The 20,633-nt window shown below is 39.7% G+C and overlaps 1 protein-coding gene across 10 annotated transcripts in view; it reads left to right on the plus strand.

The window, feature by feature from the left end:
• Positions 1-20,633, plus strand: part of ADD3 (adducin 3) — a 108,654-nt gene that overhangs the window by 45,842 nt on the left and 42,179 nt on the right. Inside the window, exon 1 of one of the 10 annotated variants that reach the window (XM_075423713.1) lies at positions 14,614-14,633. The exons of 8 other annotated variants lie outside the window; for them this stretch is intronic. The gene's annotated coding sequence lies outside the window, so the exon portion shown is untranslated. Of the gene's footprint in view, positions 1-14,613; positions 14,634-18,092; positions 18,113-20,633 lie in introns of those variants that run through there. One more of the 10 variants, XM_075423712.1, reaches the window with a different exon arrangement.

Below are 20,633 nucleotides of genomic sequence, written 5' to 3' on the forward strand. Positions count from 1 at the left end.
TAGCACTGAGGAATAGGTCAAGATAGGACATCGTAGGACAGTTACCGAAGTATTTTTACATATTACCAATGTAGAGTTGACCAGAATTTTTATCTCTACCCTACTTGGTGTCAGTGCTTAGTGTCCTATTCCCCACCATGTGCACAACCACACACAGTACAGGAGTACTGTTTTTTGTTGGTTTTTTTTTTCACCCCTGTTTTCCAGGGTGACTGTAGCAGTACTAATCAAGGATATGTTTCTAGCCAGGCTGCTGTAGTTTTGGTGCTGCTGAGCCCCTGGGCTTTCTAAGCCTGGAGAGAAGCTAGATGTTGTTTGTGGGACTATTTTAAGCATGCTCGAGTGCTTTCCCCCCACCCCATGCATCTTTCAACATGTCTGTCTCCATTTTCCTACCAGCCTTCACCCTTCCCGTCCAGCAAGGAGAAATTGGGATGAACATTGGCTCGAAATGCACTTAGGCACGCACCTTCCTAGGCTTGAGCCAGGGAAACTGTGTAATAAGTGTTTGCTCTTGGACATAAGGCATTTCATGCAAACATAGAGAGATTATGTTCTCTGTCTTCTATCAGTTACCAGCCCTGATGGAACCATACTTTAGCATCCTAGAGACCTGAGATTCTCCTGTTAAGTGTGACTTATTTGTCCCCTCTGAGCCCTATGGTCAAGGTGAACTTTCTTATTTTGGTCAGTTTTTTAACTGGGACTGTTTTAAGTTGCCCAGATTGGGCTCTTCAAATGTCAGTGACTCTAGATAATCCTGTCTGCACAAATGATGAAGCAGAATATGTGATACAAGTGTATTTCTGCCTTAAATACCTCTTTCCAGTAAATATTCATAAAAAGAGGTTGGTCTTGCAGTCTGATAACAAAAACAAAATTAAACACAGTTGAGCTCATGTACATTTCATAAAATAATGTAATCTGATACCTTGTTCTCTACAGTGAATCAATTTGAAGCTGTTTTTCCTTCCTAGCATGAGAAGTTTCAGTGTAGATAAGTCTGAGTCTTTGACTTAATCTTCTCACTAAATATTTGTAGTTGCAGGTGGTATTATTTGCTCATACTGTATCTGCACTCTGCATTTTTCCCGTTCAGACTGGAAAAAGATAACTACATTCACAGTGAAGATGATTGTATTTTTCTGGAGTCCTTCATTTGTTGGACTTTTTCTTTCATGTTGAGGTGAAGAAACTTTCTGGAACTCGGTTCCTGTTTGCTCAACCCTGTCCTGTACAGGAGGTGACAATGGTGCTCTATCTCCCCCCCCTTTCCAGCTTTCCCTGCTGGCAATAGTGCTCAGGCTGCACTGAGCAGTTCACTGCGACCAGCTGCATCAAAGCACTGGAGCTCTGCCCAGATACTCATAAACAAATGAAATACAATGCGGGATATATATTGTACAAGCTAAAGTAATCAAAAAGAATATAAAAAAAGACAAAAGGAGATCCTGTTCAACGTTTCTACAGTTGTTGCCTTTCTCCTGGAAAAGCTCTTGCTTCATGTGAAGCTCATGTTGCTTTATTATACGTGTGAAAGGGTTGTGTTGTTGTTGGTTGTGTTTAGGTTTTAATTATTATTTTAAAAACTCCATAATTTTCAGTGTAGATTGCCATTACAAAATAGAATCTCGTTCTCTGTATCCTCAGCACCAGTATGATGATTGTCTTGTCCCAAAAGAACCAAAACTGAATTTTCTCTGGTGTGATAAAACTTAGCTTGAGCCCTTGCACTGCTTGTCTCACTGTGATGGAAAGCTGTAGAAGGAGAGCTTAGTAGTAGAGGATGAGGAAGCTTTTTAAGTAAAACAGGAAAACATCACTCCAGGATACTTTCAGAATTGGTACTACTTCTGTGATCCGTAGTAGTAAGGAAGGCTTATCCAGTTTGAAATGAGTAGGGTGCTTGACACAAAGATCCTTCTTCCTGAGGCATGCTGCTGATCCTTGGGTTTGTGCAGAATTTCTGTGGATGTTACTTCTGTTATGGATTTAGGAAAAACACATTCAGGCTTCCCCAGACAGCGTATCTTTTGAAGGCATTATTTTCCTTATGTTAAAATCCTGAGCTGTTGGTGCTGCCTTCCCTTCCACCCCACCCCGCGTGCCTGGAACATGTTGAAGAGTGTGGGATTGCTCTTTGCTGTTTTCCCTTTCTGATGCCCCTATGGTGGAAGCAGTTTGCTGGCAGCAGATAAGTTTCTATATCTCATTCCCTGTCAAATCCCAAGGTCTGTGTGATAAAGCAGTTTCATGTGAGGCAGGAGGAAGAGGACAACATTTGTGTGAAGTCTCCGGTTGAAGCAGGGGTTGGAGGAGCTTGGCAGGCATCTCCAAAGGGAGTTGTAGGGGATGGGTGCTGCTAAGTGTGGAAGAGAAGCACTGGAGGTCTGAAGTTCACTAAAAAAAAACTTGTCCTTTTCCAGTTGACACAAGTAGGCTGTTACAAGTTAGTAGTACAGATTGTGTTATCAAATCCTGTTAATTATGAATTAATGAAGAACAGATGAAAAAAAAGAGTTGATATAATTGTTCAGTAGCTTGTGACATGGTAATCAGATTTTCAGATCTTTCTATGTGATGCTGGATTCAAGGTGAAAATGATGATTCAGATTGCAGACTGGCGTATTTTAGATCAATGAGCTTATTACAAGAGAACATATCTAGCTTAAAATCAAATATTGTTTCCAAATGCAAAAGTGAATGAAGAAGTGTTTAAAAATTGAACTTTTTCCGAAGTAGTTATAAGCCTTAAAACTCTCTTCCACTCAATACTGATTGAATAATTTAAACAACAGGCTGTGTTTTTAGGATTTTTATTCCCCTTCACTTATTGAACTGTATTCAGGAATGATGACCTCCTTAGCAAATGTTGGTATTTAGAAAGTCAGTTTAATAAACATGCAGCTTTTTGTTGCCCCTCTGCTGAAGCTGGATTCTCTTCTTCACAGTTCAGTTGTAATAACATGAGAGTTTTCTCTGCCTGCTAATAACCAGTGACTTGTCATAGAAATGAATCTATTAAATGTGAAACTAGTTTTAAAATTTGGCTTAGTTGTGTACCTTGGCATGTCAGGTTAAAACAATGTCGGTGGAGTAATTTGCAGCTGACACTCTCCTAATTCTATTCCCACTAAAGGGCTTATGCCCTTAGCTGAAACTTTCCAACACTGCAGTCCCCTCTGGTTATCAGCGTGGAGTGCTGGAAACGTGGTTTGTGTTGTGTCAGCTTTAGGCTGAGAAGAGCCCTGGTGAAGGAGGGGATTGCTAACGTAGTGCAAGTGCGAGTCTGATTTCTTTACTCTCTGTCTGCATTCAGGGACTGTTTTCAGCGGTGAACAGTTTCTGCTATTGCCCAGTGTCTACACCTCAACGTAGAGAGAGATATCTAGGGTTTCACGTCAGTTCAGTTTGAAGTTTGTCTGTACAAGTAATTGGAGTAACCTATAATTAGTCATCTTAATTTTAAGTCAGTTTATCCATATTTCTGCATTGAGTCATGCAGCTACACAAATCAGTGAATGGTAATCACTAAATCAAATGTATTTATTCTCAGCTAGCCACCTTTAATTGTAAGGATGGCAGTAGACCATTTATATTTGACGTAAGCGGTAACTTAAGATCGAGTTAATTCTTCTAATAAGCCAAAGCAGTCAAGCCCCCAAATATTACAATTTAACAACTACAAAACAAAACCTTTTGTTTGCGTTCTGTTTGCAGTCTTTGAATATGAGTTCCTTAAGAAAAAATAAATAATTATGAAACACATGTGTCCTGGGTTTGGCCAGGACAGGGTTAATTTTCACCGGACTCCAGGAAGGGGCACAGCCGGGGGGTGGGGGCTGACCCCACCTGCCCAAACAGAGCCCGGTGTTCCATACCATGTGACGTCACGCTGGGTTCGTGGGGGGGGGGGGGGGGGGCGCAGCAGGAAGGCACTCGCGGCCTGGGGGGACGCGGCGCCAGTGCTGTTCGGGAGAGCGGCCGTCTGGGTTGTACGGTTCGTTGTTGTGTTTTCTCCTTATTTGTATCGTTGTTGTTCCTGTTTCCCTCTGTTTGCTGTTCTGTTAAACTGCCCTTATCCCGACCCACCAGTTTCTGCCTCTTTCTTTCCATTCTCCTCCGCACGCCGGCGGGGGGAGGGGCGGCCGCGTGGCGCTTTTGTTGCCGGCGGCAGCCGAAACCAAGACAACATGGTGTTGTGAAACACTAATTCACGAGAGTTCCAATCCTGGTTATCATACATTGAGCAGATCACCTTGATGTCTGGAGCAGTAACCTGCTACCTTTGAAGGTACGGAAAAGGTAATTTCATGAGCATTTTCAAAGGAGGAAGCCTCTGGATATCACTCTCGAGCTTCCAGAAGGCCATGACTTCAGAGAGCATCAGTGTCTCTTTCAGTACGTTGGCGTGTGGGGTCTGGGATAGCAGAGCTGGTTCTTACCTGGCTCCCAGTATGTTTGTATGGCTGAACTGAAAGTTCGCTGGTAATATCTATAGTTCCCATGCCAGCTTCTGCCTTTGCTAGTCATAAAAGTGCTTGTTAGAAGGAAGTTGAAGCTTGCAGGTGATAAAGCAGCACTGTAAGACTGTCAGTTAGAAGCTGGATAAAATATATACCCTCCATCAAAGACGGACAACTTTTTTTTTGTTGCTACTTTTTATTTTTAAGAGGTAAGGAGGGTTTTATAGCACAGTTAAGCAATCTTTTAGAAATAAGGAGACATCTTTCAAAAGTTGAAGCTTTCTCCAAAGAAAATATAAAGGGGAAAAAACCACATTCTTGCAAATTAAATTTTAAAGTATAATAAGTCTGGCCAAAAGATATTCTGAGAAACAATTTGCTAAAGATATGAAAGTCTACAGCAAATAATTTAAATTGAATCATTTCAAGTACATCAGAAATGAACATCCTGCCAGACAGACTGGAAAGCTGATAGATGACTGAAGTGTAAAAGAAGTGCTCAGAGAAGATAAGGCACAGAATGAAAGCTAAATCATTGGTATCCAAGTGGACTTTCCCGAGATATTTTAATGCAGGAACTTTGCTTAGTAGGTGATATTTTGAGAATTGGTCTCAAATTGAAATGTTGGTAGGAAAGATTTTTAGAAACTCAATAAGAATAAACTAAAAAATAAAAAGGTAGCAAATTGCCAGGAGTAGACAACATTTGCCCAAGCGATCTTAACGTAACTGCATGTGACAATGCTGATCTGGCAGCTGTGATCTGTTACTTAAAACTGCCACAGGATCAGAGGCAGGAAAACAGGCAAATGCAATTTCAACATATTAAAAGCATTCCAGAAATAGTCGGGGTACCACAGACTAGCAGGTCTGTACAGGCAAGTTGATATGTTTCATTAGGAACAAAGACCACGGAATTGGTCAATGTGGGCATACATCGTTTATCTCATGATTTGAGAAAACTGCACGTGTACATTTCAAATAGTTGGCTGTAAGCCTTATGGTGGGACGTGCTGTTAATTGGGTCTCGTCTTTTTCCTCTCCTTCAGCTTCCAGAATTAAAACTGCCAGTGGTGTCAAATGCAAAAAAAACAACCACTTGTTCTATAATCATATAACTGTGAAAAATATACTTAATTAATAACCAGAAACAGTATACTATACCACAATGTAACTTTTTGTTAAATTAGATGCGTGTCAATAAATAATTGGATCATAAGAAATAGTGGACTGAAATTAACTGTATTGTGTCAAGCTCACTTATGTGACCTGTATCTAGTCAAAATCTGTGACTGCCGATGTACATTAATTTAGATGTGAATGTTTGAGTTTTGGTCAAATTCGAAGCACAAGATGTAGGTGAAGCTTAGTTTGTGGTGAATGTAGCGTGGTCAGTAAGAGTCCTGTGAAATCTGCCAAGTCTGAGTTTTCCCTTGTCTTCGTACGTGATTGGCACGCATCAGACTGGATGCACGTGACTTTTTTTACATTGCTGATAACACATGGTTCTTTGTCAGAGGATACAAAATGCAGAAGGTGTAGTGTCATCCTGGCATTAGATACAAAGGTTCAGGAAAAAAGATTCTTTGGACTAACAGTGGCTTCATGCAAGTTATTCCATGGGTACAGCCTCTTTAAGTTGTCTAATTCTTCATGTAGACCAAATATGTTTTACGTTTCTTCTGTGTACAAAGTTTGCATTGAATTTACACATCATTTTTTTCCTACTAGTTCATCCTAAGCATATGAATTCATGAACTGAAAGACAAAATAGGCATTTTACAAACTTCACTTTTTCTTCAAGAGAGAAATACCTGATTAAGAGAGTGAGCTGTTTGATACACTTGTTTTGATGACATCTCCCCTGAAGGAGTAAATGCTTGCACAAAGCAATAAGGCTGTGTGCTGTAAGGAGTTTTTTCAGCTACTTCTCATCCTAAGCAGGAAGAACTTGCATTTGACCATATGTGTATAAAGTTGCTGATGACCTGTGAATATTTGAAAAGATAAGTAACTGCGAGGGGAAAAAAACCCCAACATACTGATTTGTGTAAAAGTTTTAATACCATAATGGTGGTGAAATAGCTTTAAAGTGAGAGAGATTTACTAGACCAGCTGAAAGGTCTGCTCCTGCATCTGTCAGCTATATACCAATTTGTAACAAAGAACCAAAAAATGAGGAAAGTTTGCCAAAGAGGTCAGATTACTTCCATGGAAACATTTTCTTTGACCAAGTCTATCCTTCAGGCTTTGAGGAGATACACTATAGATAAATTTATGCTATTCTCTTTAAAGCATAAAACACCAAGTTTGCACTGTTGTTATTTTGCACACATTGTGTCATATGGAAGAAAACATATGTTTGTAGGTGGGTACGGATAAGTTTGCATGGTTTAGAAAAATATTCAAAAATCTTTTGATCTTCACCGTGACTTAGTGTTGCATGTTTGCCATGAATCCTGCCAATTCAACCCCAGATTATCTAGCTGTCGTATAAGGAGATGAGTTTAAATTGGCTTTTACCGCATACATTTCAGTGCAATACTTTCAACACATTTCACTGCAATAAACTCGTATTGCAGTGAGTATAGCAAGGTGCTTGTAGCAGGCTGATGGATGCGAGGGGTTTGTTACTTTAACTCAACTTTCAACATGGACTGTTAAAGGATTTCCAGTATAAAGTACTTTGCTTATTTACATGTCATGCTAACATTGAAATGTAAAGACTTTAGTACCACATTGGTGTCCAGAAGTGTGAATTGTGTAATGCATTTGCCAACTTTTCGCTCATTTTTCCTGCTTGACAGCAATAAGAAAATACAAAGGGCAGTCTTTGAGCTGTATGTTGGCTTCAAGGGTTTACTGGGAGGGGAACAGAAAGCATTATCATTGCTTTAAAAATCTTTCATGGAGCTTGTTATAGACCATTTTCTCTTAAACTTGTTTGCTTTATAGTAGTCTCTGTGGATGTACGTTTTCCTAACCAAGTACATTTGTATCTTGATCTCAAACCAAATAAAATTTAAATCTGCTACATTTCCCCTGTTCCTCCTCCCCTCACTTTTCCTCCTGCTCTGTTCCCTGCATGTTGATTTTTTTTTTTTTTTTTAATGTATTTTTTTTAAGGAATCAGACATGTATTTTCACTTAGTTTGTTGTATTAGCAGCTCCTGCACTTGGTATTCTGAAAGCTTGTATGTGCCTGGTTACATTTTCTCACAGGATATTTTAGTGTACATTCACACTACTGTTGCCAGATCTTGGTATTTGCTTGGTACTGCTAGGTACTCATTTTATACTGTGCTGTATCACAGTGCAGAAAATTAGTATGTAATATAGCTTGTTGACTGGAGCAATGTCAAAGGCCCCTTTGCCTCTGAAGTTAGTGACATGCATAGAAGAAACACATGCCAAAATGTACTACCCGTCATGGTGTGTGAATTGCAAGAATTAAGTGAGTAGGGTCTTGTTTTTAAATCCAGCATTTACAGGTGTTTTTTTTTCCCCTTGGTATTTAAAATAGCTAAGTGATCTCTTGTTATGTGTTTCTGAGGTCTTGCATGTAGCTTGCTAGTGGTTTAGAAGAGCATCCGTCTGGCATAGCTTGAGACGTCTGCTTGTAAATGATGTACCTCTGTTGCAGTCACTGCAAGTCTACAGTGCAGCCAATGAAGTCTAGAAAATTACTCACTTCATCCTGGAGAGACACTTTAATTAGATGATGAATTCAAATTTTATGTAAATATCTTAAGTTAGGCAAAAAGAATTGCACTCTAGGACCTAATGAATTCATGAACACACATGCTGAACATGAAGATGTTAAGTTTCAGTGGTTCATACATAAAATGAATAATAAACTATTACTTTAGGACTTAGGAATTTTCCTTTCAGACTGGGAACTTTTAGACATTGGGCAGCTTTGTTCCTGATTCAGATTCCAGAGAGAGAAAAATCATCCAAAGTGACTCACAAATTATTTCATGATAAAGTATGAAATGTGGCAGTTCACACACTGAACTCCTCTTGCAAGTTCAGATGGGTGCTATTGATCCTTAAACATTATGTAATGTATTTCTAGGCACTACGAAGCACCTCCCATATTTTGGTAATTATTCCAATGTCTGTGATACGTATTGCCTATTCATTTATGTGGGCACTTTCTCAGTATGAGTAAATGCAACTTCCTCATGCTACGGCTGAATGTGAAAACTAGGGATTTCCTAAACCCCTTTTGCATTCCTCTAGTGTGAAATTCTTTGTGTAGCAAATATAAGAACCACTTAAAACCTCACTACTACTCACTTGTAAGTCTATTTTGGGATGTAAGTGATACGCAGGCTTGGAGCCATCTCTGCAGCTGAGTTTTAGCCTTAGTCACATAAATTTATCTCCAGCTTGAAGCATTGTGCCTGAATTTGAATGCTAATTCCTGAAGAGCAGAAGAATTGTGGTATGTATTTCTGGAACACATCTTCCATGCTTTTAAGCAGTGCGTAGATCTGGATAGGTTTGCTGCACAAGAAAGAATTTTGCTTTGGAGAAGAAAAAGTAGAAAGAGAAGAGACTGGTCTGTGAACAGTTGTGTCTGGTTAGCCTGTTGTCATACATGCACCTGCAAGATTCTCTCGAATGATTTCTATTCGTAGTGCTCAGCTAAGTTTAACTGATGCAGTGAAATTTACTCTGTTGTCAGTTTTAACATCTATCAATATTTTCATAGCCTTCTGTCAAGATATTACTGAAAACTGACCCTGAGAAACAATTCTGAAATCAACAGCTATTGTTTTAATACCTATTCTAATAACTGTGGGTAGAGTAAGAGTAATTTCTAAGCTATGTGATGTCTGGAGAGGCAGCTACAGCACTATCACCATCCCTTAGTTAGCTGAAATATCTTAGATTTTGAGGTAGGTCTAATAAAGTCTTTAATCGCTCTGGGATTTTTAGATGTAAAACTTCCCACTGTTCTGCTGTTTAAATATAGTTTTGCCTTGTATTGCCCAATATTTAGGATAAACAATATATTAAGTAATGTATAAGCAAGATATTATTATTTGTATTGCAGCACTTCACGTTAAAAGAGCTAACGGTCTTGGAGAGCTGGCCTGTGTGCCTTGGAGCTCACGGGATTGCTCAGTGCAACTGCTGCTGGCTACCCTTGCTTCTGCCTCCCTCCGCCTGTGCCTCCATCCCAAGTGTAAAACTGGATTGATCACATACAGAAGCTTTCTGCGTATGTTTCTAATATATGAGAGTCAGGTTTTGCTGTGGCAGACAGTAAGCAATGTAAGAAATCATCTCCCAATGGATTTGCCTGGTAGTGAGCAGCTATAAGTGAAATTACGGGAAGAATGATGAGTGCTGGTCTTGCTTTCAAGCAGCAGTGGAACTATTCCTGTGACAATATAGCAAGATTACTTGCAGTCTAAAGTGTACTGTACTTCAGATTTAAAAAAATTATGCGGCTTCTGTTTACCCATTACTGAGCCACTAGTTCCAAGGGACTAAAAAGAGAAGGTATTTTAAGCCATTCGTATAAGTTCATACTTTCCAGTCAGCTATAGGATTTGGATTTACTTTCCTTGGGAAACTGTAAATTACTGAAAGTCCTCTACTTTTGTATTTTCCCAGTGATAACACTGCGTGCTTGTGTAGGTGTTTCAGAGATTATACCAATCTTCCTGAAGCATAGATCTAAACTTTAGAGGTCCATATTTAAAAAGGTAATGTTTAAATATTTAATCAATCTTGTTTGGTAAAATAATATTGTTCTGAAGTTTGTTTCATTACTGTATGAACACAATATCACAGTCTTATTTCTGCAGAGTGTTCTTCTTTCCACTCGCTGGGACACAAGCCTGTAGTTTTAGCAAACCCAATATACTCAGCAAAATATGCAAGATGGTGCTTTGCCATGCCTTTTCGTAAAGGGAGTAGCTGTTCAATAGCTACTTCTTACCTTAGGTACAGGTCTTTGAAAATTGTCGGGTGTGAATATTTTCTTATTAGTGTTATTCTTCTGAATACCTGTGCAGTTTGAGAGGTTGCCCCTGGTTGAGTGGTCCAGCAAATGAAAAGGTGACCTGCTGTTACTTTAGATATCAAAGGAGCTCTTTTTAACTGGTGGTGTTGAAGCAGAAGAAAAAATGGCAGTAATATATATTAAGAGTCTTGCTGTGTGTGGCTTTGCCCAGCAAAAAGGAATCCATATGGACAATTTGGAATTTTTAAATGGGGGCTGTCTTGGGTTAAGGGAGGAAAAAATACCTGTTGTTTTTGTTTTTTAAATATGTTAGAAGAAAATGATGAGCTGTGCATGTAGCCTGGTGAGTTTACTCCAGAGTGGGATGAAATTTGCAGGTGCTCGGCAGGGTGGGGTTTGTAGATGTTACCCGTAGCATCCTCCTTTTGTATACTCTGTACCTTTCCTGAAAACCCAAGGATGGCATGAAGGGATTATATTCATAGGAAAAACTAGAGGGTTGAATTCTGCCTTAAGTTCCAGAGCTTCAGGGCTGCAAGTGTTGGGAAGATTGCTTACTAATAAGTACCAATAAGTAGTAATTACTTAACAATAAGTCTTACTCTAGTTAATATGGAGACGGAGCCAAGTCTCCAGCAACTTTATTGTAAAAGCACTGATCCCAAGTAAAAGTAACAGCTTTTGTGAAGTGCCCCTGGATTTACTGGTTTGGCATGAACCAACGTAAAAACATCTTGGCAGAGCTGGTATAGACACACGGGTTTCTAAGATACAAGACGGTTACCTTGTCTCTGCCAGTGACAGTTGTGTCTGTCCTGCGCGCTGAGCCTGGCTTTGCCAGCAGCTCCCCATCCCTGTCCCCCCTCTCACCGCCCTCTCCCCCAGATAGCTTTATCCTCATGACACAGATACGCAGCGCGCTGGTCTGGATTTCATTTCTTCTTCTGCAGCTCCGTGCGATCTCGGGCGCATTCCTAATGCGTTACCAACAGCCTGTGTCTCTGAAAGCGCCATATCAGCTTTCAGTGGCCAAAGCTCGGAGAGGAAACAGGCCGGTTCCTCCGTGCGCAAACAGCTGGGCAGTTGTGGATGGAATTAATTGCTGATATACACTGGCTGTGTTTTTCTTCTCTTGTCATTTCCTTTGCAGCTGCAGAAAGCAAGTTTTTTAGGCTTTGAAAACAGCGCAGACCTCAGCGGTAGTGATGCAAAAGTACTGAAGTATGTACGCTTGTTAGGATTTGCATACAAAATAAAACCTCTCTTAAGCTGTAACAACCAGCACTGCTGATGTCAGTATTCACATTCCAGCTGCACCTTTCAAAAGTAATTTCTGACTTTGGATTTCCAGCTTGAAAAAATCTGCTAAAGGAGATTTGGCTTTCTGAAAGCAGCAGTCAGTATTTTCTGAAAATAGGAATCTGAAGTTGAGCCTTGAAAGTAATCCATTCTGAAAATGGTTGTCTTCCATCTATAGTCTTGGAGCTATTATTTCAAATGGACTGATGCTGCTTTAGCCAAATGTGAAAACAGTCAAGTTGCTGAAAGTCATGTTCCAGGCCAGCAGTTATGGGAAATTTATCACGGGGTTGGAAAATACCCATGTTATCAACAGGGCTGCATGTCTGCCTTGAGGCTTCACCCAGCCCATAACAATGCAAAAACAAACCACCCATCACAAATCAAAAAATGCTGTCAAAAGTAGATTCTGAGCACTAATGGTGTCAGAAGCTGCAGCATGCTGAGTTTCGTTGTAAGATCAGTGGAAAAATGTGTAGTATCTGTTGTGGAAGATAATATTTTGTTAGCTTCCACCCTGTAAATCCCACAGATATTTTTTTCCCTTGTTTATTAAACTGTTCTAGGTGCATTTTCTTTTATGGAATTGTTAGGCCTCCCCTACTAGCAAGCTTATGCTGCCATGCAGTTTACTCAGGGGAACATCTGTAAGCTCTATTGCCAAAATAACTAAAACTATCCAAGGGATTTTGCTGGTTAAAAGTAATTGCATATTGTATATTTACAAATAGTTTGATACGTAGAATGGATTGTTTAATTAAATAAGTGCTAGAGAAAGTTTTTGTTGTTTTAAGACCTGGTCTTAATAACTAAAGAAATGAAGTTGTACAAATATGCTGAAAATGCCCCCACTGGCTTGTGTTGTGCAATTACTTCTACCACAAGATGAGTATTTCAAAGGTCCCAATGAAACCGGGGCCATTGTTTGTGGTAAGAAATACTGTGCGGAGTGAGGAAGGGTTGACAGACCAAGATCTTAAAAAATAAATACAAAAATTAAAAATAAAATAAGACGTTACACAACTCTTGGAAGGAGCCAGACTTGAAGTCACAGCACCAGCATCAGCCAAGCTCTTGCAGAGACTGCTGCAGGCATCTGTGTGACTGTATTTGCAGCAAAGACGGAGGAGTGCATCCTACTTTAGCCTTTCATGCAAGGGATTTCCGCTGCGAGCTTGCATCTGTCGTGTCTACGAGCGCGCAAGCAGAGGCCAGGCCAAGGCTGGCTCACGTGGCACGCAGGAAGTTCAGCTGTAGTAACTCAGCTGTAAATCTGAGCCAGAGTCAGTACGCTTGAACCGTGGCTGTTACTTCAAAGAATAAAGGCTGCCTCTTTCAAAGCCTTCTAGTTTCTATAACTATACAAACATGAACTATTACATAAGTCATATGTTATACATTTATGTATATATGTGTATATATATGTATGTTCATATTTTATTTTAAATATACATGTCTCATAGGCACCCTGTCCTGTATATGTCATGCTAAGTACTTTTTTGGCAGGTAATAGAAGTTATGGAAACAATTAAAATTCCTCTGTAACACTGGATTACTTATTTGTTTGGGAGAGTGGGTGGTGTTTGAGAAGGGAAAAAAAGGCACATCTGTACTTTAAAACCAAAGTGTAAAAGCTTTCTGGAGTGTTTTTACAAGAAGGTCTTTTTGTCAACTTGTGTTTTGACAGAAAGGTCTGTATCAGGAATACAGTTCTGGATTTTGTACTCTGGTGTATCTTATTAGTAAATATTTAAGAAATGATAGAGCTGCAGTTGTTTTGTGGCCAGTAACAAAATGTGTCCATTTCAAGGCACTAAACAATGTATGGGAACAGTGCTCTTAACTACCCTGTAGTACAAGAAGCAGTTAAAGTTTAGAAATTGGTTGATTTCTACTCTGGTTTCGTGTTATTTCCTAATTTGCTTTAATCTAGTGCCTATCTGACTGAGAGATTAAAAGTAGCAAAAAAACCCAACCAGTATTTAAGAACTGATATAGTAGCTGGACAATTTAATTTCAGCTACCAGTGAATATATTGATCTGGAGAGACTGCAACCACATTTTCCTGTGGGTTACGTGACAGGTTGGTGGCGTGATTTGCTTTGCAAACCTGTAAATGAGTGTGTTTGTGAATCTTGTAGCTGTGGTTTCTTTCTCCACCCTTTTCTCATGAATAAACTTGAAAAATATTTAGGACAAGATTTCTCTGGACTTGCCACATCTGATGATATCTTTTTCAACTACAGTCTTTGTATATATGTACTTCTAAGACAATTGGGAGGTGTGGTGCAATGTGCTTCCTCGGAGGGAGGAACACTGTTAGTAAAGATTACTAATTCTTTGAGAAAAGGCAACCGCATAAAATGCTGATACTGTAGCTGGGAGGAGCCCATGGCTTTGGTTCTTCACTCCCTTTGGGTTTTGGCAGTGACTTGGAGCAGAGGAGTGTTTGGTCAGTTATGGTGAAACATTTAAAAGATTTTAATCTTCCTGACAACTATGTATTTCAACATACTAAAAAAGTAAAGTGTCTTCATCAACCACCTGAGTTGCTACATGGAGTAGTTGCATGTAATTAATAAATATTTCAAATTGTTCTGCGTGTGACTTACAAGCCTTATTTGACTAATCAGATACACGATTTGGCAGTACTAAAGCTCGAGACATCGTTGCGTGAACTTTGTGTAAGAGGGGGTTCATTCAATAAAAAATAAAAGGAGCATTTAAAGAGCCTTTTATTCCTGTCATAAAGATGCTTTGTGCTATTGCCGTTGTGTATTTGACAGAGTGGTTGGGGATGGATGCTGCAGAAAGTTGTCTTGTATTTTGATTGTCATCTGTTTCAGACTTGCGTGATTTTTGTCGTCAATGTCGTGACATGGCTGGTGAGTTACAATTTGTGTTTGAGTGGGGTTTTCCAGTGTAGTTAATATCTGTGTAATCCATAAATCAGTTACTCTGTTTGCCTCAGTTGTTCTGCATATTACGCTTTTTTGATGAGTATGTGATCTGATTTTGCTTCCACTTAAGGAGAAAGCCAGCCTTGGTAGCACTGGACTCAGTTTTTAGTGTATGCTGGCAGCTAAAGTAAGCGCAGCCACGTCGGGCACGGCGCTGATTCTGTCATGGTGCAGTACCATGGTTTCCTGTACTGGCCTTTGGGGTTTTAATTTTAACTCTGTGAAATAAAGTAAATCGAATATGTTTGGTTTTCGCTTGTGGTTGGGTTTGTTTTGGTTTAAAGCTGAGCACAAATAGGTACCTGATCTTGATTTAATTTTGAAAATACATTTTAACATGCAGGTCTAAAATGCAGGGAAGCGCTGGTCAGACAGTTACAGCAATCGTTGCACTGTGGTTCTCTGTCTCAGTTTATTGTATCAAAATAGTTCAACTTCTGTGAGTATGTGTGCTAATGGACTTTTGTCATGTGTACAAGTAGCAGCAGACTAGATATCCTCCTGTATTAGTCGTTGCAGTGGGAGATAATAGAGAAGTCTGTTCTTATTTAAAGCTATAGCAGAATGCATGAAGCAGCCTTTGTTAATGTATGCTATAATAGCATTGAATGACTTAGATTACATCAGATAGATTTCTTATGATAAACACATGACCAACTATTTTTAAATTGCCTATGAAATTCAATTTTCTGATGTCCAAAGAAACAAAAAAGGCAAGGCATCCAAGTATTTTAAAATACATAAACTTGAACTGGGGACAAAAGATGAAAAAAAAGCTGCTAAGTTTTAGTAAGTTAATCATGTTTTCAAAATCTGGAATTAAGGTTTCTCTTAAACACAGTTTTGAGATATGCAAAGTTTTGTCAGGGCATGCGGAGCTTGGCCTGGGAGTCAGATATTCAGTTCTGACATAAGTTGGTTTTTTTTTTTTTCCATTGTTTCCACATTCTGGCATTCCACTTTGTGTCCTCGCCTCGCTGAGCACTGAAAGGGACATAAATTGACAGAACTAGATCTTTCTGACTGGTGCAAGGGAAGCAGCCTGAAAGATAAACTTTAGCCTATCATCCTGTCAACAAATTTGCATTGTTATAGAAGTAAGAATTTATATACCGTGGAGGCAAGAATAGTATGCAGGGACAATGCTTAAAGATAAAAAAGAAAGTGCATATTTGAAGTTATGTTTTTCAGCATAAAAATAGAACCTAAGCATCCCATTATCTGGTTTGCTTTTCCAGAATTTTGCCATAAGAAAAGTTCTGAATATTTTTGCTGGCCTAAAGCAAGGAAGTTCTCACTATGATAAAACCTGAACAAATTAATGGGAAAATTATGAGAGAATTTGGCCTGTCACTGTAGTGCTGGAACAACTAACTTCTCTTAGCAGCCTGTACTGTGTCTTCAGCCTGCCACAGTTCGGTTACACAACCGTGGGGAATTTCTCTCCCGCTGAACGCGCTCGTCCTTTATTAAGGCTGATGGGGAGTCATGTGTTTGTGTCAGTGGGAAAGCAGACCCTCACAAATCTTTCTGGTAGATTTCCTGTATCGTTGGATTAATTCTGTCTGTTGCGTTCTTTCTCCCACCCCAGTGCTTGAACATCATCACCTGTAACCTGGAGGATGTGATGCGGGGGGTGCTCCAGCCCCGCTGCCGGGCTGCTCTGCCCTGAGCCCACGCCATGGCTCCCCGCTCCCTGGAAACTTACTGCAGCTCAGTAGCAACTGTTGTATTTTCAGTCCTTCTACAGTTTAAGGCAGGGAGCAGATTGTAAATATTGATCAGCTAGGAGCCAAATTTTAGCTGTGAGACTGCCAGTGTAGTATCTTTATAGTGGTAGCCACGTGCGGAAGGAGTAAACATGGTTTTGCACAGATCCACAGGGAAGGGCCGGCAGGAGGTGATGGGCGAGAGCCACAGCACCGCTTTGCTGAGCAGATGTTCCTGCAAACCGCTCGCTAACAAAAACAAACCGGCCGTCTCCCTGCCGAGTCCTGGGGCGGGCTGGCCCCCCAGGAAGCCGAGCCCTTGGCCCAGTTCCTGTGACACACGGTGGGAATTCGCTTCCCATCAGGAAACGCCGGCTTTCGTTTTATCTCGCTGAGGCGACCGCAAGAGAACAATGGGCTATTAGAGCATGAGAACAACGCGGGCTGCCGCTGACCCCCTCATTGCTGCGTTGGGCAGGCGAGGCTAAAAAGGAGAGGTCGGCCACCCTGAGAGCTAATATGGGGCCCGGACTGGTGGTGGGCGTGAGGTGAGGGTGGCCATGAGGGAGCGTGGGGGGCTGCGCCCTCTGAAAGGGAAAGAAATGAACATAGAAACAGGGTGTTGGCACAGTGGAAGTGTTTGGTTTTTCTTCCTGGTACAAAATTTGTCTTCCTTCATTCTTCAGCTTTTAAGGCTAAACTGTTACATCCTTGTTATTTGTCACTGTGGCTGGACATGGCGGAATCGCAGGTGAAGTGTCCAATCACAAGCAAAAGGATGCCAGCCTCCCCAGTTCGGTGTGGAACGGGACAGGCAGGCTTCCACCTCCCATGCAGAGTCTGCAGACCTGATTTTATCTGGAGTGCAGCCTTTGGAGCTGTTGTCTTTCCCGAGACTGTGCACATCTGTAAGTAATTAGGTAAATTATGCCATTGATATCTCAGAAATTAGAATCAAACTTGCTGCACTAGGAGTTCGTTGTGTCAGAGGAATAAGGCTATAGGGGAATGCTTTAATCTACAAACAAGGTACGCTTGAGCTATGTATGCGATTAGTCTTAAAGGTGCACTTCTATTGAAAGCACTCGTATTTCAGTGCTGGTAGAGTGTGTAGAGCTGCAGAGTGGACATGCGTTTTGAGGAAAGCCTGATGGGACACAGCATTCAGATGTTTGCCAGAAGCTCCTCCTCTGTAAAACAGGAACAAGCGTACTTAGTCCCTCAGCTTTCACTTGCATGCATATGCTTAACAATCAAAAAAGAAACCAGCCCTCCTGATGACATTTTAGACTGTAGAATTGGGTAGAATTTTCCTGCCTCCATGGCTGGAGGAGGAGCCCATCCAGTAGGTGAGTTATTTGTAGATCAGCTCATCTCTCCATGAAGAGAAACAACAAGTTGATGAAACTGGTTTTCTCTTCTGGACTGGTGTACCTGTCGCATGCTGAGAATTTTATGTGTAATTTTTTAACATGTTTTTCTCCAAATATGTAATAATGAAGAAATGTGGCATTCCTTTTCTACTGATTATGTAAATATATTCCCCAGGGTCCTGCCTGGAAGCCTGCTGGAAGACTCCCAGTCAGTGCCCTCACTCTGCAGCTCTTAGGTTGCATCTGAGAGTCCGGTACTGGAGACTTTGCCATCAGCTGGATGGGAGGAAAAAGGAGTTCTTCATACTGGAAGAAACGTTTGGTAGTTATGATGTGCACCTCTTTTTTCTTTTTTCTTTTTTCTTTTTTCTTTTTTCTTTTTTCTTTTTTCTTTTTTCTTTTTTCTTTTTTCTTTTTTCTTTTTTCTTTTTTCTTTTTTCTTTTTTCTTTTTTCTTTTTTCTTTTTTCTTTTTTCTTTTTTCTTTTTTCTTTTTTCTTTTTTCTTTTTTCTTTTTTCTTTTTTCTTTTTTCTTTTTTCTTTTTTCTTTTTTCTTTTTTCTTTTTTCTTTTTTCTTTTTTCTTTTTTCTTTTTTCTTTTTTCTTTTTTCTTTTTTCTTTTTTCTTTTTTCTTTTTTCTTTTTTCTTTTTTCTTTTTTCTTTTTTCTTTTTTCTTTTTTCTTTTTTCTTTTTTCTTTTTTCTTTTTTCTTTTTTCTTTTTTCTTTTTTCTTTTTTCTTTTTTCTTTTTTCTTTTTTCTTTTTTCTTTTTTCTTTTTTCTTTTTTCTTTTTTCTTTTTTCTTTTTTCTTTTTTCTTTTTTTTTTTAATCAGTTGTGGAAAAACAAGCGATGGCAGCAGCTGTGCTGTGTGAGCAAGTGTGTCATGAGCCTGCTGGGCAAGGCATAGTGAAGGGCATTATTCTGCTGGGAGGTTGGCACTGGCCATGGCCCTCCGGAGTTGCCACAAAGGATTTTCTGTTCGACATCTAACGCAACAAGAACATTCATATGTTTGCAGAGGGTTTCCATGGAAACCGTGTAAACTGTGATGCTAGCAGACAGAGGCAAAGGTTATACTATTGCAGAGACCCTTTTGTATTCTTGTTAAATGTTTCAGAGCAGCTATGTTTCTTAACTGATACTCTGAGCCTATGTAACGATTTGTTCTGATTTTTGTTTTGGCTTTTTTTCTTCTTTTTTTTTTTTAACCAAGCATTTGTCATAGTTGTACTGAGGAGGTCAGATGAGCTGCAAGAATAACAATGAAAATGTGTTTTTCATTTTTATTTTTTTTACATAGAATCGCTCGAGTATCATTATTAGAATTGATTTATGTTTTCATTAGTGATAATTGTACAACTGAAAAAGCACAGGGCACAAAAGAAAAAAAATTCAAGCTGTTCTACCCCTACTAGTACAATTCTGAATTCTGTTGAGTGCTTTTCTTGCTCAGGTAGAACTTACTCTTTCAGGTCATCATTCACTGACGCTTGCGGGATTTTGAATGCACATCTCCTTGCAGAAGTAGGAACCTATGCTATTTATAGATATCAGTTTTAACACTGGCTAGCCTTTAGTATGTTTTGAGGGTTCATGGTGGTTTTAAATTTATACCACAGATTTAAATTTCCAAACATATCTATTAGCTTGTTTGTTCATGTGTTAGGATTACTACCACTGTGGGCACAAATGCTACTTATTTTTTATCTTTTAATAAAAAGAAAGCGAGTTCTTGGCTCTCCTGTATGATTATCTGAGTTCCCATTTGACTGTCCATGTTTGCAAAATTGTGCTTGTTGATATGTTCAGCTTAATTATCTTGAGAGTTTTTTTTAAATGACTGAATTCAGCTCGTGTCTGGGTTCACGCCACATGTCAGCGAGAGGTCCGGGTACCTGCGGCTTGTTCACCTGCTGCGCTGTGAAAACGAGATCTGACCTGATCACACTGTGCACGTATTCACTCCGCTCACTTAACTTTTGAACCTATTGGTTTACTATAAGCCATACTTGGTAGAAAAGTGAAAAATAATTCTCTTAAGCATTGCAGAAGTTGATATCTGGTTAGAAGAGAAAGGTGTAGGATTTTGGTGCTGAGGTTGAACAGAGGTACATGTTGCTCGTTCTGTTAGATCACAGGGCAATGACTAAAAAAAAAGTCCAGTGTAAGTGTACATAATTAATTGAACTTGTGATCAAGTTTGCAGAACCAAGAGGTAGTTTAAATTCTCGATTTTAAAGTGTTTTATACTTTGCTGCAATAAGTATAAAAACCTGTTAGGTGTATAAGATGTTCCCATCTAATATAGACAAGTAATCCTAGAGGCATTAGTTGCGTTTCCAAACAACGTAGTTTTGAAAGCATTCGCAGTTGTGCCGTCACAATACATGAAGCAGCACTTAGTAATATTTGTGTATGTCCCATACAAAGATGAAGCAGCTGACTTGGAGTACCTACTATTGTGGGCAATAGTTCCTAATACAGGAGGAAAAGGTGAAATGCACCGTTAGCTCAGGACAGCTGTTGACTGCCTTTTGGGCAGCTGGGTATGCCCATAACCTGCTGCACGATGCCAGGAGGGGCCAGGCAGGGACGGACTTGTTTGTTTACTTATTTATCTTTCTCTCTCATGTTTTGTTATTTAGGTATAGGATGTATAATTATTAAAAGCTTTGCATTCAGTGCCTCATTGACGTGACATTTAAAAACTTCAAAAAAAATAAGCCTGTTGGAGTAGCTCCATCATTTTAGTCTTCTAAAAACCACTAGTTATCTAGTCCAATATCACCCGATCACAAACAACACTTTGAATGTAACATGAAAATGAACATAGGATAGGCATAATGA

The sequence above is a fragment of the Opisthocomus hoazin genome, chromosome 6, assembly GCF_030867145.1.
Source record: "Opisthocomus hoazin isolate bOpiHoa1 chromosome 6, bOpiHoa1.hap1, whole genome shotgun sequence".
NCBI classification, from domain to species: domain Eukaryota; kingdom Metazoa; phylum Chordata; class Aves; order Opisthocomiformes; family Opisthocomidae; genus Opisthocomus; species Opisthocomus hoazin.